Source organism: Ostrea edulis, chromosome 2 (genome assembly GCF_947568905.1).
Source record: "Ostrea edulis chromosome 2, xbOstEdul1.1, whole genome shotgun sequence".
NCBI lineage: Eukaryota > Metazoa > Mollusca > Bivalvia > Ostreida > Ostreidae > Ostrea > Ostrea edulis.
Genome location: NC_079165.1, coordinates 28,563,835 through 28,574,792, shown reverse-complemented (window position 1 = coordinate 28,574,792; position 10,958 = coordinate 28,563,835). Strand labels below are relative to the sequence as shown.

The following is a 10,958-nucleotide window of genomic DNA, read 5'->3' as shown; positions in this document are numbered from 1 at the left end:
CCGCAAAAACTGAGGCCCCGTGTCACAGCAGGTGTGGCACGATAAAGATTCCTCCCTGTTCAAAGGCCGTAAGAGCCGAACATAGGCCTACATTTTGCAGCCATTCACCGGCAACGGTGCCGTCTCCATATGAGTGAAATAATCTCGAACAAGACGTTAGACAATCTATGTTAAACCAACCAAAAAAATACGAGGTATTAAATAGTGGTGGTATTGTTGCTCAGACTAAGGTACTGGTCCCGGCCTAGATTAGTCTGCCTGCTGGTGACTTAAGATACGTTTACTATGAAATTATTATCAAATTGTTGTGATGATTAATTTTTATTTATTCAGAAATATTAAGGTAATTCCCCATACGGAGAAATCATCCTCCACTGTTTTCTCTAAATTTTCTACAACATCTGCAGGACACCGTTTCACAAAAGCATTGTAAATTAGGCACTAGGAAGTGAGTTTCGACATAGTGAAGTATTAAGTACGATATTTTCTCGAAAGATGCGTAGAATTTACCTAAATATTGACTATTTACGTACAACATCAAACGGAAGTTACATTTATGCCATATAAATGCTAACTTAGATATGGCATGTACGTGACTGTAACGAAAGAAAGAACTAGTCTGCAAAGGAGGTGATTTAGACTCTTCGTTTGAAATATCAAGGTATAATGTGGGCATATTGGAATGTAGGCCTCGAAACATAGTTCATAAAACAGTTTTGTAACACTGGATGAAAACGCTAGTTTCCGCAAAACTGAAACCATATGGAAACCTTGCGGAAACCTGACGTTGAGGTTTCCCATATGGTTTCCGCAGTGCGTAAACGATTATAAAGTTTCCGCAAGTTTCCGTCAAGTTTCAGTCTGCGGAAACCTGAAGTTGAGGTTTCCCGTATGGTTTACGCCGTGCGTAAACGATTATATAGTTTCCGTCAAGTTTCAGTCTGCGGAAACTGTAGGCTTTGATTCCTAATGGTTTCCGCAATGCTGAAACTTAACAAAAATTCGGAGGTTTTTAAAGTAATAATTTAATATGCAATAAATAATTCAAATGCGAATTTAAAAAGCACACAAAAAACTTTAAAATGTAAGTGAGAGAAGAATAGTAAGCACTTTATATACATCATATTGTTATAAGAATTTTTTCAGTTAAACAAAACAGATATGAAATGAGATACAGAAAACAAAGTATATTCCGTGTGTTGTTACGTTTGACAAGCTAGCATGCCTGTGTACTTCAGTTAATCCCTCCGTGTATTTCTTGTTAGTTCCATGTTAATTGCAAGGATTTCCCTCCGTCATGGGAACAATAGAGATAAATACACAAGGTAAACTGGAAGAATAATGTCCAGCTTTGTCACTGCATAGAAACAAAGATCGAAGTTCATTGTAATTAAAAATAAGTGCATATGTGGGGTTGGGGTTGAATTGAACATAAACCTTCAACTGGGACATTTATATACAGCCATGTATTTACGCAGATTTTACGTTGCATGTGCATTGCTAAGAATGTAGATTTTTTTATTTTCATAATTTCAAAACTATGAATACTATAAATTAAGATTTCAAACATTAATACTATAGTCAGGTGGTAGAATTAGACACATATGTCTGCGTGTGAAATACGTTCGCACATGCAAGTAATTACATGAAATATGCCAATTGGAATTTTTTTCGAATATGCTCAATTGATTGATTTAGCAATCAATATGTAATTTGCATACATGTATAATTATGCATGCATGTCAATGGGTGTTTTGATTTTATCATATGTTATAATAGTATCAAGGATATACAATGTGATTATAGGCATATGTTCTGAAAACTTATGTTGCCCTCTCTCTACATACAGTGTACATGTAGATTATGACATGTGTACATACATTATTAGTCACAGTGCATTTTAGGACATTATACATGTGTAATAATATTATTTGTTTAAAAACATTTCAATTCAAAGCTTAACTGAATTTGTCAGGTTTTCTAATATATCTTTGAAAAATACAAAATAATTTAACACAATACGAATCATCGTCTCATAAAACATATGGTGTCAACGGTTTGAGTTTTATCAAGTCCATAAAAATGACCGAAGAAATCCTTCCTAGCCTTTGCGAATTTCGGACAGAAGAAAAAAATAATGGTATGCATCTTATACTTATAATATTCACATGAACATAACGAGGTTGCAGTAATAGATCATTGTTCATAGTACACAATTATGTCAAAATCTAATACCTAGATGTACCACCATAAGTGGTAATTTAGCTTGCCGCTTTATTTATTATTATAATTTGAGATTGAATGAGCATTTCTAATACCAATAGAAAGGCAGTTGACCTGTAAGGATGTAATGCTTCCTTCATTTTATCGACATCAAATGAATATTTTACGCCTATGGAATCGACTCGTTACAATGCCGGACGACAGGCTTACGAAAAAAAAAAAATTCATGTGGGATATGGAATAATCACACAACATAAATTGGTCAAATACAGTCAAATTCGTTTTTGAATCTCTTGATATGACAGTAGATTTCCTAAATCGTATGGTCTGTAACGTGAACACAGTGGAAGAAAAACTTCGTCGGGATTTTATGAATGGCTGGAATGAAGAGGTCCATAACGTTCCAAAACTTAGAACCTACCGACCGTAAAAATATGAGTGATTTTCAAACAGAAAAATATGTAATCATGGATATTCCAAAAAGTCATCGTTCTATACTTGCCTAGTTCAAATGTGGTGTCTTACCTATAAGAATTGAAACAGGACGGTATAAGGGGGAGACGTTATCGGATAGACTGTGTACTTTATGTTCTTCAGATAGTGTAAAAGATGAATGTCACATTTTACTTCATTGTTCCTCTTATTCAAATCTTAGAGTAATCTTTTTTACCAGTATCGGATTTAACCCCACTGTGATCAATATGTCAGATTTAGACAAAACAAAATTTCTATGATATTATGACGTTGAAATCACCCGTAATCTATACATATAGTTTGTATTAATCCGAAATATTTGACGTTTTCCTGGCTTTTGATATTTACTGTGCCAGGAAAATGTCAGAACCGGCACCATTACGTAAACTGGAATCGTTTTATTGATTAATTATGAGTTTAACATTGAATTCGACTCCAATTGCAAAGTATTTAAAATCGGCCCGAGAATGCCGCCTCCAAAAGGAGGCGGTGAATTTCCAGTTTACGTAATGGAGCTGGTTCTGACGTTTTCCTGGCATGGTAAATATCAGGGGTTTTAAATTTTTTTTTCCTCGATTACTTTTTACTAAAACAACATTTTTTGACTAAAGAAAGTAAATTTAAAAGTTTTCAATTTCACAATGTACATATCCTCCATTTTCTCTGGTGTAGCATTCCTTCTTAATTGACACCCATCTGTTGACAAAAATAACTTTTGTCATCAATGTCTTTTCTCTTAAAAATACAATCCACCACCCAACCTACATTTTTTGGTGACCCTGGATATTAATTAATCTACTCACTTGCTATTGTCTAACTATACTGATGAATTTAGTTACTCGAATGCATTGAGTTAGACCACTAAAAAGGTAGTAGTTCTGAAATCTAACACATAAACTGGTGTATATAGTCATAATGATCTTGGTGGCCTCTAGTCAAATAATGTGTCCTGTATGATACAATTTTCTTTGAAATTGTCAGATGTCTGCTAGTTTTTTATGTAATCATGTGCATATAGATAAACACATATATGCATTTATAAACAATGTCACATGTACACAAAATAAATCTAATTAAAATTACTGTACCAAAAACACTACCAGCAATAAAATTTGCTATTTTAGAATCCTGAAATGATCTTGTACATGTAAATGCATGCAGTGGTGGATTCAGGATTTGTTAAAGGGGGGATAGGGCTCCAGGGTTTTGAGGATTTTTAGGTAACTTGTAAGGTTTATTCTAGTTATAAATACATGTACAACATAATAGAATTATTATATGATAATAAGTAATGGATTTGCTTATCTTCATGTGCTTGTATATATATATATATATATATATATATTATGTCAAATCCTATACCACTATTTCTTTTATTAGCTCACCTGAACTGAAAGCTCAAGTGAGCTTTTCTGATCGACTGTTGTCCTTCATCTGTCCATCTGTAAACTCTTTACATTTTTACATCCTTGGGTGAAGGGCTTTCAAATTTGTTCAAATGAAGGGTCATGTCCCCTTCGAAGGGGATATAATCACAAAAATGCAAAAAATAGGGTGGGGTCATTTAAAAATCTTTTTCTCAAGAACCACTGGGCCAGAAGAGCTGAAATTTACATGAAAGCTTCCTGACTTAGTGCAGATTTAAATTTGTTAAAATCATGGCCCCGTGGGGGGGGGGGGGGTAAGATGAGGCGACATTGGGGGATTGAAATTTTACATACAAATATATAGGGAAAATCTTCTTAATAATTACTGGGCCAGGAAAGTGGGAATTTACATCAAAGCTGTCTGGCATAGTGCAGATTCAAGTTTGTAAAAATCATTGTCCCCGGGGGTAAGATGGAGCCACAGTAGGGGATCAAAATCTTGCATACAAATATATAGGGGAAATCATTAAAAATCACTTGCCAGGGAAGTTTACATTTACACGAAAGCTTCATGACATAGTGCAGATTCAATTTTGTAAAAATCAGGGCCCCTGGGAGTAGGTTGGGGCCACAATAGCGATCAAAGTTTTACATGCGAATAGGAAAAATCTTAAAATATGAGCCAAGGTGACTCAGGTGAGCTATGTGGCCCAATGGCCTCTTATTTATTTTTGGTCTCAATGTGTGTGCGTTTTTAAATCAGCCACTGGCAAAGTGAAGACAGAATTGAGCAAAGTAACGGTGTGTCTACTCAGTCTTGATATACCATATGTTACATAGGGTTAATTTTTGTTTACTGTTTTTTTTAGAACTAGATGAGCAGAAGATGCATTCCATGACTGACTCCCCATATGATATGAAAGACAGCCCATGAGAATGGAACCAACTTTCAGTGTTACAATGGATGAACACTCCTCCTGTCACAAGTCCATCTTGATTCAGTAAAGTGGTAGTCTATTCATCTAGGAAGCAACAAGACGGATCTGGACAAGGACCATATTGACTCAAGTTTTGGTGTCAGAAGACCATTTTGATTAAACATGTTAAAAGCACCACAGAAGTAAGAAGCTAGGATACCAGTTTTATGTGAGCATACCATTTAAGGATTCATTACTGAACAGTTGAAGGATAGTCACTATGACAAGAAAATGGAACAATTGTAATGAGCATTGGGGTCCATGTATTTAGAGCTTTCCATTTTTCTGTTGAAAGTCATATTGATATTGTTCTGTTTATTATTTTTTCTTACCATCAAAATGCTATCACTGTTTAAGACATATTGAAACACTTTTTAGCTCACCTGAACCGAAGGTTCAAGTGAGCTTTTCTGATCACATTTTGTCCGTCGTCCATCTGTAAACTTTTCACATTTTCGACTTCTTCTCCAGAACCACTGGGCCAATTTCAACCAAACTTGGCCAAAAGCATCCTTGGGTGAAGGGCTTTCCAGTTTGTTCAAATGAAGGGCCATGTCCCTTTCAAACGGGAGATAATTAAAAAAAATGCAAAAATAGGGTGGGGTCATTTAAAAATCTTCTTCTCAAGAACCACTGGGCCAGAAGAGCTGAAATTTACCTGAAAGCTTCCTGACATATTGCAGATTCACTTTTGTTCAATTCATGGCCCCCGGGGATAGGATGGGGCCACAAGGGGGGATCAAAGTTTTACATACAAATATATAGGGAAAAACTTTAAAAATCTTCTTCTCAAGAACCACTAAGCCAGAAAAGCTGAGATTTACATGAAAGCTTCCTGACATAATGCAGATTCAAGTTTGTTCAAATTATGGGCCCCGGGGGTTGAATGGGGCCACAATAGGCGATCAAAGTTTTACATACAAATATATAGGAAAAATCTTCTTCTCAATAACCACTGAGTCAGAAAAGCTGATATTTACAAGAAAACTTTCTGACATAGTGCAGATTCAAGTTTGTTCAAATCATGGCCCCCGGGGGTAAGATGGGGCCACAAGTGGGGGAGGGTCAAAGTTTTACATACAAATATAGGAAAAATCTTTAAAAATCTTCTCAAGAACCATTGGGCCAAAGAAGTTGACATTTACATGAAGGCTTTCTGACGTAGTGTAGATTCAAGTTTGCAAAAATCGTGGCCTCCAGGGGTAGTTGGGGCCATAATAGGGACTAAGGTTTTACATGCAAATATATGTGGAAAGTCTTCAAATATGGGCCAAGGTGACTCAGGTGAGCGATGTGGCCCATGGGCCTCTTGTTAGTTCATAATACAATGCTTTTTGAGAAATAATCAGATATCTACCTACATACTTGAATTTTGAATCTGATCCTTGTTTTTATTACTTTTCTCTAACTTTAAATTCTATGAACATCAAACATTTGCTAAACACTGACTTGCTTTAAAAAAAATTGTTATTGCTATTCTTAGTTACTAAATCGAAAGATACAGAGACACAAAACATTTACTCATGAATTCACTTTTTAAAAAAATCCAGTGAGAGATCAATCGAAGGGATCTGAAGACCCTTAAACCTGGTTATTGTCCTTGAATGTCTGTAGTTTTTTTGTTTGAGCGCTAGCTCTTCTCAAATACAGTAGATGTTTTGTGACCTTGAATTCTTGTCAACTCCAGTTACCATCCCTTTAATTTTATGTTTTGACTTGAATATCTTTGATACTATGACATGGACTCAGTTTAGGTTTTCTTAATTCTGGTTCTTACTCTTTTGACCTTGAATTTAGGGTCAAAGGTCAAGGCCATACATATATTTTCTAATGTTTGCATTTTTCAAACAAATTGAGCATTTTTAAGTCAAAGTCACCTCTCTTTTACAAAACACTATGATACGATCTCTTAGAGGTTGTGTTTAGTCCCCTACCGACAAAATGGAAGGGGACTTTAGGTTTACACTCCGTCCGTCTGTCTGTCAGATCAGTTTTAAGCACTTTTTGCTCTGTTCTTACAGATATACATTTGATATTTAGTACATTGCTTTGCCATAACAAGTTACAAATCTAGTTTGAATTTTATCTCAGTCCGTTGTACATCAAACTTGGTGCTCAAGTACATCGTAAGGAGTAGGTGACCTCCATTGATTTTGATGTAGCATGGTCAAAGATCAAGTGTCAAACTGGACACAAGAATATACTGTCTGCTCAATATCTTGAGAATCGTTTGTTTGACAGACATCAAACTTAGTACACCGGTACATCCTAAAATGTAGATGACCCTTAGTGATTTTGAGGTGACATGGTCAAAGGTCAAACTGGACATAGGAAGATACTGACCACTCAATATCTTGAGAACTCTTTGCTTGACAGACATCAAACTTGGTACATTGGTACATTTTAAGAAGTAGATGACCTGTAGTGATTTTGAAATCACATGGTCAAAGGTCAAACTGGAAATAGGAAGATACTGACCACTCAATGTCTTGAGAACTTTTTGCTTGACAGACATCAAACTTGGTACACTGGTACATCTTAAGAAGTAGATGACCTGTAGTGATTTTGAAATCACATGGTCAAAGGTCAAACTGGAAATAGGAAGATACTGACCACTCAATATCTTGAGAACCCTTTGCTTGACAGACATCAAACTTGCTACACTGGTACATCTTAAGATAAATGACTCTTAGTGATTTTGAGGTCACATGGTCAAAGGTCAAACTGGACATAGGGAGGTACTGTCCACTCAATATCTCAAGAACCCTTTGCTTGACAGACATCAAACTTGATACACTGGTACATCTTAAGAAGTAGATGACTCCAAGGGATTTTGAGGTCACATGGTCAAAGGTCAAATTGGACATAGAAAATACTGACCACTCAATATCTTGAGAACCCTTTGCTTGACATACATCAAACTTGGCACACTGGTACAGCATAAGGAGAAGATGACCCCTAATGATTTTAAGGTCAAAGGTCAAGGGTTACACTGGACATAGTAATATATTGTCTCCTATACTTTAAGAATTATTTGATTGACACTAAACTTGGTACACTGGCAAAGCATAAGGAGTAGATGACCCATATTGATTTTTAGGTCACATGGTCAATCCACTCCTGACATAGGAAGATATTGTCTTCTCAATATTTTGAATTGGTGATACTACTATAAAATTAGATGATGCATGTGTATAACCCTTTTCAATTTTGCACCATGGGGGCATATATGTTTTACAAACATCTCTTGTTTGGATTTGAATTAATAGTTTTGAAATTTTTGGATTCTGTACTCATTGATGTTTGGGGAACATCTGTAAAGATCCCAATTGAGAATTATATAACAATTTATTTTCATAGAAATTAGGTTTGTGTAAAGGACAGTCAGATATAATATGAAATTTACTTTATAAAAAGAAGTGTTAGTACACATGATGTGTTAAACAAGATACTGAGTGCTAGAATGACTTTTCTTTGGATTCTATGGAGAAGTATCCTATATACGAATATTGCTAGTATAAGTTCACCATCAGTATCGTTATAATTCATTGCACATCTTTTTACAGAAACTAAAGAGTCGAAAGGCCCAGCTGGAGAGAAATTCCCATTTCTCGACCAAGGACCAAAAAAAAAAAAGATTAAAAAGGTGCTGACTAAGGAGGCAACGTCTCCAGAAGTAACGGATGATGAGGAAGCCACCCAGAGGAAGGTCTTACCATTTATATGGGAGTCATCCCTGCTGCGTAATGTTAAGTGCGATCTGGACAGAGAGTATGCTGAATCTTTGCAACTTCAATCAAAGAGACAATAAGCCAAGGCCATTAGAAGTAGAACGGAAATGACTATGACCCCACCACCTAGGAGCATTCAAGAGTGGGCCGTTTCCTCTACTTATAAATGATGCTATTACTGTTAATAGTTATATTTAATTTCCTCATTTATAGCTCACCTGAGCCAAAGGCTCAAGGTCACAATTAATACTTTTATACCGTTATAACCAGTTTTTATGAAATTTTAATAATGCTGTTGAAGGAGAATTGCAATTTTTCGGATGTTTATAATTGACACTGTTTAAGTATGTCTAGCATCTTAAAAAGTGTGATGACCTATATATTTCATTTGATAATTTATTAATTTTAACTTTAATAAATTGAAATAAATGCATTTTTGATACTTTTATCAGAGAATATTGCAAGTATGGAGTTACCTTGATATATTTATACAGATTTGTTCTGCTTTAGTACTAGTGTATCAGTATTATTACATCAAGTTCATTTGTGTGAATATTATAATATTTAAGAATGAATAAAACTGTCAAATTGTGGCTTGTATTCTCTGTACAGTAGAAGGTCTTTGAGCATCAAGTTGGAAACTTGATATCAAATGCATGTATGCAGAAACCATTTGCATATCAGTAGCTTATGCATGCGGAAACTTGATGTAAACTTTGTGGAGACTTGACGTAAACCATATATAAACCAATATAGTTTATGTATGCGTAAACTTATGATAAACCATATATGCATGTTGATGGTTTACGCCTGCGGAAACTGATGATAAACCATATGTATGTCAATGGTTTACGGCTGCGTAAACTCGCGGAAACGTGAGGTTTCAGCAAGTTTCCGTTGCGGAAACCATATGGATTCGTGGACACCCTAAGTTTCCGGAGTGCGGAATCTTGCTGAAACTTGAAGTTTCCAAGCGGAAACTTGGCAGAAACCTTATGTATACCTAAGTTTCCGCAGTGTTTCCGCAGTGTTTCAGCCTTGCGGAAACTGCATTTTTCATCATGTGTAATGAGTATCCCGAAGTCTTTTCTATCAAATTTTACTGTTTATTCTTCATAAACCAAACATGATTTTCGTGGCTGCAAAACAAACAGACTATGTTTTAAATGTATGGCCCCTCTCCCGTATTTGTCGAACTAAGGTCTACGGAAAGGTGAAAATAACGAACAGTGATCAATCTCATAACTCCTATAAGCAATACAAAATAGAGAGTTGGGCAAACACGGACCCCTGGATATACCAGAGGTGAGATCAGGTGCCTAGGAGAAGTAAGCCACCCTGTCGACCGGTCACACCCGCCGTGAGCCCTATATCTTGATCAGAGAAACGGAGCTATCCATAGTCAAAATCAGTGTGCCAACAATGGACTAACAATCGGTATGAAACAAGTCAGACAGCATTTGACACAATAATAGATCATATTGGCAAACTAGGTTGTTATAACGATCATAGAATTTACGAAATGCTGACTTTAAACGAGACTGTTGAAACCCCGGCACCATCAACTTGTTTGTCAGTAGCCTGCCTCGATTTTAAAAAAATGATCATACGCAGAACAAGCCCTTGCCATATACAGGTGATAATGGAATATTGCTACATAAATATGGGAAGTTGACGATGGAGAAGCTGCAATCATCCCGTTTGTCATAAAGTTAAGTTGTTAGTTTGCCATTTATATTTATTTTCAATAGAATATCTAAGTATGAAGCAGACGTGGACGACTCTGTGGCGAGTTCACAGGGATATATCGAATGGACATATGAATGAAAATTATTATTGTTCATAGATAAAACGTCGTCGATATATCTAAATGTCGCATTAAAGGCCACAGTAAGATATTTTTTCTTCTCACTTAGAAGATTTTGAATAGATTCTGCTTCATAGGAATATAAAAATAAGTCAGCTAACAAAGGAGCAAAATTCCTGCCCATGGGGATTCCAACAGACTGTTTGAAGACCTGATCACCAAAGACTACGAAGAGTTTGTCAATGAGGAACTCCAGCATATTTTTAATTTCCACTAGAGTACTTGTGCGTGGAATCAGAGTGGTGTACGGTTTTATGGTACCTTCACATTCACCTATTTTTCTTACGGATCCTTACGTATTCCACACATCCGTAAAGGT

At 35.9% G+C, this 10,958-nt stretch overlaps 1 long non-coding RNA gene across 1 annotated transcript; it reads left to right on the top strand.

Moving 5' to 3' along the window:
* The first annotated feature begins 4,429 nt into the window (after nucleotides 1-4,429).
* Nucleotides 4,430-9,365, top strand: LOC125654549 (uncharacterized). Its single transcript, XR_008799858.1, has 2 exons — nucleotides 4,430-5,210; nucleotides 8,608-9,365. It is a non-coding gene; the product is annotated as an uncharacterized LOC125654549 (long non-coding RNA).
* The last annotated feature ends 1,593 nt before the right edge of the window (nucleotides 9,366-10,958 follow it).